The sequence below is a fragment of the Branchiostoma belcheri genome, unplaced genomic scaffold, assembly GCF_001625305.1.
Source record: "Branchiostoma belcheri isolate BF01 breed outbred unplaced genomic scaffold, Haploidv18h27 scaffold16, whole genome shotgun sequence".
Taxonomy (NCBI): domain Eukaryota; kingdom Metazoa; phylum Chordata; class Leptocardii; order Amphioxiformes; family Branchiostomatidae; genus Branchiostoma; species Branchiostoma belcheri.
Genome location: NW_017803046.1, coordinates 661,764 through 667,998, shown reverse-complemented (window position 1 = coordinate 667,998; position 6,235 = coordinate 661,764). Strand labels below are relative to the sequence as shown.

Sequence of the window (6,235 nt, the reverse complement as noted above, 5' to 3'; positions counted from 1 at the left end):
GTAGTGTTGGGGAGGTCAAAGATAAAACCACCAGGTTTTCCTGCCTTCTCATGCGTGTCTATTTATTTTCCAATTGTATTATTTTATTTTATTTCAGAGTGCAAATCAATAAATAAACAAATAAACTTCGTAAATAGCATCGGACTTGACAATGGTAGTAATTTGATTTACTACCATTTTGAAATACGAATCTAAAATTAAGATCTAAAATCTAATCTGTTTCTGTTTTCACTACTAGTCATGGCATAGCCATGGAAAAAAATGATGCTCTAGCTAGGGTAATATATTTCTTTTTCCTACGTGAATGTATCCTAATATTATTAGCTAGTTTTCGATAGCTCTATTTTGGATGAGCTATGGAGTGTTTCTAATTGATCGATTTGGGATTAGCTTTAGATTTGATTTTGAGTAAATCAACTTCCAAGATGTAGCTCAAATATATGATAGTTGCCAACATAAGTCACATAGGAAGATTTGTTGTAGTGTCCCCATGGGCCCATAATGACACAACCGCTCATAAATATCGTTCTCTTTCTCTTCTGTTCGTACCTAGGGCCATGTTGATTTCATTATATGGATGCCATCCTCTGGGGTAACCTAACAACTGATGCGAGCGTGCGAATAAAAAAGTTTGGCAAAAAGTTTCCTTCATTATGGAATCTACGTGGCCACGAAGGTTGAACAAATGACTAAACGCACAGAATGTGGTATGGTGAATAATAGACTCTTCGTTTCCATTTCTTCACGTTTTCTTCTTTTCCCTTGGAATTAATTTTAGCATTCTACAACATAAGTATCGTTTTCCAATTTTTTTTTGGCAATCTACTGCATATATTTGCTAATTTTGCATCTGCTTTGTACGATTTACAGCATGGTCGAAAACTTTTTTTTTGAAAACGGACAAAAATCCATGCGGGAACGAATGTCATCCATAATATCAAGTCAACATGGCGTAATTGTGCCAAGCATTTTTTCTATTTACACCATTTTTGTTGAAATTGTTTATTTTTCCAGGAAATACATATCGCCTGAATGGCGTTTTTCAATGGTTCCTGGGGGGGGGGGACCCCAAACATAATCTATTAACAAAATGAACCCAAAATTAACAAATGTATCAAATTAAGTTATGCAGATTACAAATTGATACAAAATCAAAGTAACATACATGATACATGTACATAAGATAATACTACCAATTGAAACTGTGACGTTCCGTTATTTCGAATGCCATTAAATGACCTTATATATAGAACACACCAGACTAAAAGTTTTTAAAAAAGATGAAGTAACGAGATTACATCTTCAACCTTTTAAGACTGTGATAGATCAAGTTTGCAATCTCGCTAGCATACCAAATCATCCTGAGGAATCGTTAATTCACTGGCACTGTAGATGTCAGCACATTCATACACTCCCAGTGGTGAACACATCCACTCACATTCAGCATGTGGCGTGATCTTCTATCAAACCTTACACTCAATAAAGAATGGGGGTCTTTAAAACATCCCCAGGCCTGAACACCGTTTCACATGAAAGGTTGCCCGTTTTCCCAAAGAATATCAAAGGCTTCATCACAATTGCCAATGGAGACGATAACCCGTTACGTGGATGTCGTGTGATCATGAAATGTCGGACTCGCTGTGCTTAGCGACGTCTTCACTGCAGAGCTTGGGGAAGTCTTAGTTGACTTGAGATACAAGCACCTGTCTTCCATCAACAGATTAAGGCATTCAGACGGAAATTCAAAGGCTTTTTATTAACTCCCTCGCAGTTAGCTTCTCGCGACTGGAATGAAAACGTACCGACGGATCGTCCATTTACCAACTTGACTTGCTGATCTAACGAAAGGTCGTTAAACTTAAAGGCATCCAGTGCAGTTTTTAGGACTTTGGAAACCCGATTTTTCAAAGTCAATATTCTAGTTACTTATCTACATACTGGGTTGAAACCACACTGTATCTCGATGTATATTGACCCTCATGGAACTAAAACACATTTGCTAAAGCACAAATTCTGACGGAGAATGGTTACTAGAAGGGCCCTTGACTGATTTTTAGGGTACCACCCAGAAAATAAAGGACTCGTCTTGGGCCTTGTTTCTGCAGTTTTACATGCCTATAGTATGAAATACTCCTGTCACCATGTATCTGAATGTGTTTGAGCAAGAATTAACAGAGCAGACCTTATGCGAAGGTAAATATTATGCATTTGCTTTGCAAATGTTACCTTTCTAGTTCATTCATGTATTCATTCATTTAATCATTCATTGCTGATGCATTTCCTCGGCAGAGGGGCTCCATAGATCTAGACTGGTTCCCGCGGGTGTCAAACAGCAGTCCTCCGCCGCTCAACCTGAAGGATCTGGTGCTGGGGAAGGTAAGCCAGGAAAAGGCATGGATATATTTATGATTACCGAAAAGAAACGTATTGTTTTTGCTCAGTTTTTCCTCTTCTTCTTCAAACCAATGGGGTCAATGACCTGAACCAGACGTCTATCACAATGGTAACTAGTGTTGGGTTATATCATGAAATTTTATAGCAGGAGGGATTCATACTCCTGTCTAACCATATATATGAATGTGTTTGAGTAAGAATTAACAGAGCAGCCCATATGCGAGGGTAAACATTATGCATTTGCTTTGCAAATGTTACCTTTCTAGTTAACTATATATTCATTACAACTACTTCCCTGTCTAAAACGTCGTTTAGACAATTACAAACTATGCATGCATCTGTCACACACAGCAGAATTTGGCCTCACGAACACTAGCCGAACTTCACCCAACCATGGTTAGGAGTAGGTCGGGAGCAAGGTCGGCTGGTGTTCGGCCAGGTCAGCTCATTGGCATCTAACGTACGTTTTGATTGCCTATTATTTACCACACTTCCCATGCAGTCGCGAAGGTTCTGGAACACCCCGATGGGCTCCGGTAACAAGGCCGGGCAGCCGATGGCGCTCAACCTGCAGACGAACGCCGGCAGACTGCCGCTGGGAGACCTGATGAAGGTTCGCAGTTAAAGTTTCCGTAGATTAAAGACATCCAGTGCAGTTTTTAAGGTTGGAAACTAGATGTTTCAAAGTTAATATTCTAGTCACTTTTCTACAGACTAAGTTGAAAACAACACTGTCCCAATGTAGATTCGACATTCATGGCGCAAAACTGCCCAAAATTCTGACGAACAAGTAGTATGAGTTCATTAAAATATTGTTTTGTACGTCAATTTTGTTGCACCCACGTACTTGTCTGCATGTCTACATGTAGTTTAAGACCTTACGACAGTCGCTGTACTTTTGTTGTGTCAATAAGGTTCTGTCCAATAAATAAACTTAAAGTCTTTCAATCATTGTTATTTCCCTTCCACCCCTGCAGTCAAAAGGACCCATGGGCCCGCTGACGTGGCTGACTGGTGGCAGTTCCAGGCCGATGCCCGTGGGAAAGCTATTAAAGGTGGGACATAACGACTTCCATGGTTTACAGAAGAAAAGTCAAACCCTTCAGATACAGTTTTTAGACATAAATTAACAACAAAGTTTATATTCTCCATATATTTACAATTTTCACATCCCAGGTACTAAATGTTGTCTGTATTTCTATTTGTAAGAACATCGTTCATGGTATTTGTTTATGGTATACCCTAACCATAACGTATTGCCCATTATTTGAAGGGGTCGAGCTTCAGTGTTACTGCTCTTTAGTAAGTAGCGTCTACAATGTACAGTCCGTAGCTTCCCTTTCTGAGTAATAGGTCTAACAGAATAAACAGGATTGTCTGCATCAGAGCTAACTTCCAATTTTGTGCCAAATAGCCTGCTTTTGAAATCGGCAGATTATGAAAATTCCACAGAACGTGCCATGTTATCTTCGTGCCATGTTTGAAGAATGTATATGATACGTGAGTCTACATCCCTAAAGTCACACACACAATCCTCCATCGCGAAATAATAGGTTTCACAGAATTACGTCGTTTTTCAAAACCGATTTTAGGATTGCAGTTTGAACAACACAAACTTTTTCAAACCACGTAAGAATAGAAAGTCTTCGGCCTACTCCACATGAAGCGAATGTAGGAGTAATTGGACCCATGGGACTTCCAATGATGATCTACTTCACATGGTGCCTCTAAAAGTAACCTAATTCTGTCCAAACTTTTAAACTTTTCAGTTAGCTGCTTGAAGTAGGAAGCCTCACATTACTAATGATGACTTGGGATGTGAACTCTGGTCAAGTGTTCCGGAACGATGGTATTTAGACAAAGCAAAGGGAGGTGCAAACTGCAACATTAGACCTCGTTAGATGTCGATGAATGAAACATTGCTTTGTAAAAAAAAATCGCAAGGGATCTCCAGTCTTTTTGCTGACCTAACTGGTCACCTTACTTCGGTTTTATATTGGTACTCTTCAAAACAACCTCCCCATTACCGAGGGAACCGGTAGACAGTGCGACTTGCATGCTTCGTTTTTAAAAGCAATGGATATGACCTTTGGCATCATTATTGTTGGGTTTCGTAACGCCCCCCTCCCCCTCTGCTGATAGTGTGCATTTGCTGACTCGTCCAACTGTAGTCAACAAACTGGGTCTAAAGATAACCAGAGAACAAGGGAATATGTTTCTGACCTATGAGGCCACATTAGACCTACGCGCAGAATGTGTAATAGGAAAAGAACTGTACAATGAAAGCGTTTTAGAGTTGTATTGCTACTTGTTTTGACCACAGTCGTATCTTTAATAAATACCATCGCTAGATTTCTTCTCTCTTTCTTCAGATACCCTTTACCCTGATGGCTAACCATAAATGGTTCAGATTACACAGAATACAAAAATACAATATAACGGACATATTACATGGTACACCAACGCACATATATCGGCGTGAAATGAAATATACGTTATTTTAATGCAAGATAACTTGAACATCATTTACAGAGTTGAAAAATAGTGGATGGACTTTTTAAACGGTAGACGGACTGGAAAGTGTTTTGATGTGTGGTGGTAAGTTGTTGCGAGGGTTGACTGTGTGTTTTGGGGTTTTGGTAACAGGAATTGCAAATAACAAGGATAAAAGAACAGAGTACAAAATAACTTTAAAAATCTACATAATAAAAGGTAATTGTCTAAAACTGTTAGTTTGTTTTGTTGTTTCTTTTGTCTGTTTTTCATAAAGCTGTTTTTTTCATAAAGCTGTTTTTAAACTCTTGTTATAACATTTGTCATACTATCATTATTGAAACATACAGATTCAAGGCAATCATGCAGTAATGTTCAGCATCCCGGAAGGAACACATTGTTTTGCTTACTATTAAATAGATTCTTCTTCTTCTCCGACCGCTTAAAGTCAATGACCTGGATCAGACGTTTGTCACCATGGTAACTGGTGCTGTAGCAGACACCCTGTGGTGTTGGATTACATTATGTAGCAGGATAGAGCTGGAGGGTCTTGTCTATGATTATGAATGTTTTTGAGGAAGACAAAAACAGAGGAGTAATTTGTTAGGCTACACCATATGAATTGGAGGTAAACATTATGCATTTGTTTTGCAAATGTCACCGTGTTTGCAGCTATTAATAAGTTACTGTTTCTAATTGTTACCTAGGGATTCAAATGAGACAACCCGACCGACGGAAAGTGCAACCAAGCAGCCCACCAACCACAGATTGCCTTGCATCGCCGAAGACTCTACATGGCGCAGATGTAACGTTTCACCTGACTGGAGGACTTTATTGCCGCAGATAGCCTATCCAACTGACACAGTTATTTGACACGAATTCGGGATACAAAATTATGTTTAGTCTTTGTCAGTTAAAGTATCATTTTTTATCATTTTTTGTGTTGTATTTTCAACTAAATTGTTACAAATAAACTAAAATACGTTTTAATACACTACCGTTAGTGTTCTGTCTCCTGTATTATGGTACGATCCAAAAAGTGGTCGGTTATTCTAATAACCGACCACTTTTGAGGTTACGGGAAAAGGAGCCTTCTGATTGGTCGACGTCTTTTAGCTATATGATAATTAACGTTACTAACGGTCTGCTTATTTTCCTCCAGTTGGAAGATCCATACACTCTGAGATAGTTAGTGCATGACAAGGTCTTCAACTGATGTGAATGCTCAAGAAAACAGTTACTCAAGCAAATGGATAGATTTTGAAAACTGTCACTACTTTTCCTCAGTGGCTAATAGGATAGATATATATCTGTAGCTGAACAGGTATTTATAAAAAAACTATGAATT

The 6,235-nt window shown here is 38.7% G+C and overlaps 1 long non-coding RNA gene across 1 annotated transcript; it reads left to right on the top strand.

The window, feature by feature from the left end:
• The first annotated feature begins 2,297 nt into the window (after positions 1-2,297).
• LOC109465942 lies at positions 2,298-5,766 on the top strand. The gene is made up of 4 exons (XR_002139995.1): positions 2,298-2,376; positions 2,897-3,007; positions 3,372-3,449; positions 5,595-5,766. It is a non-coding gene; the product is annotated as an uncharacterized LOC109465942 (long non-coding RNA).
• The last annotated feature ends 469 nt before the right edge of the window (positions 5,767-6,235 follow it).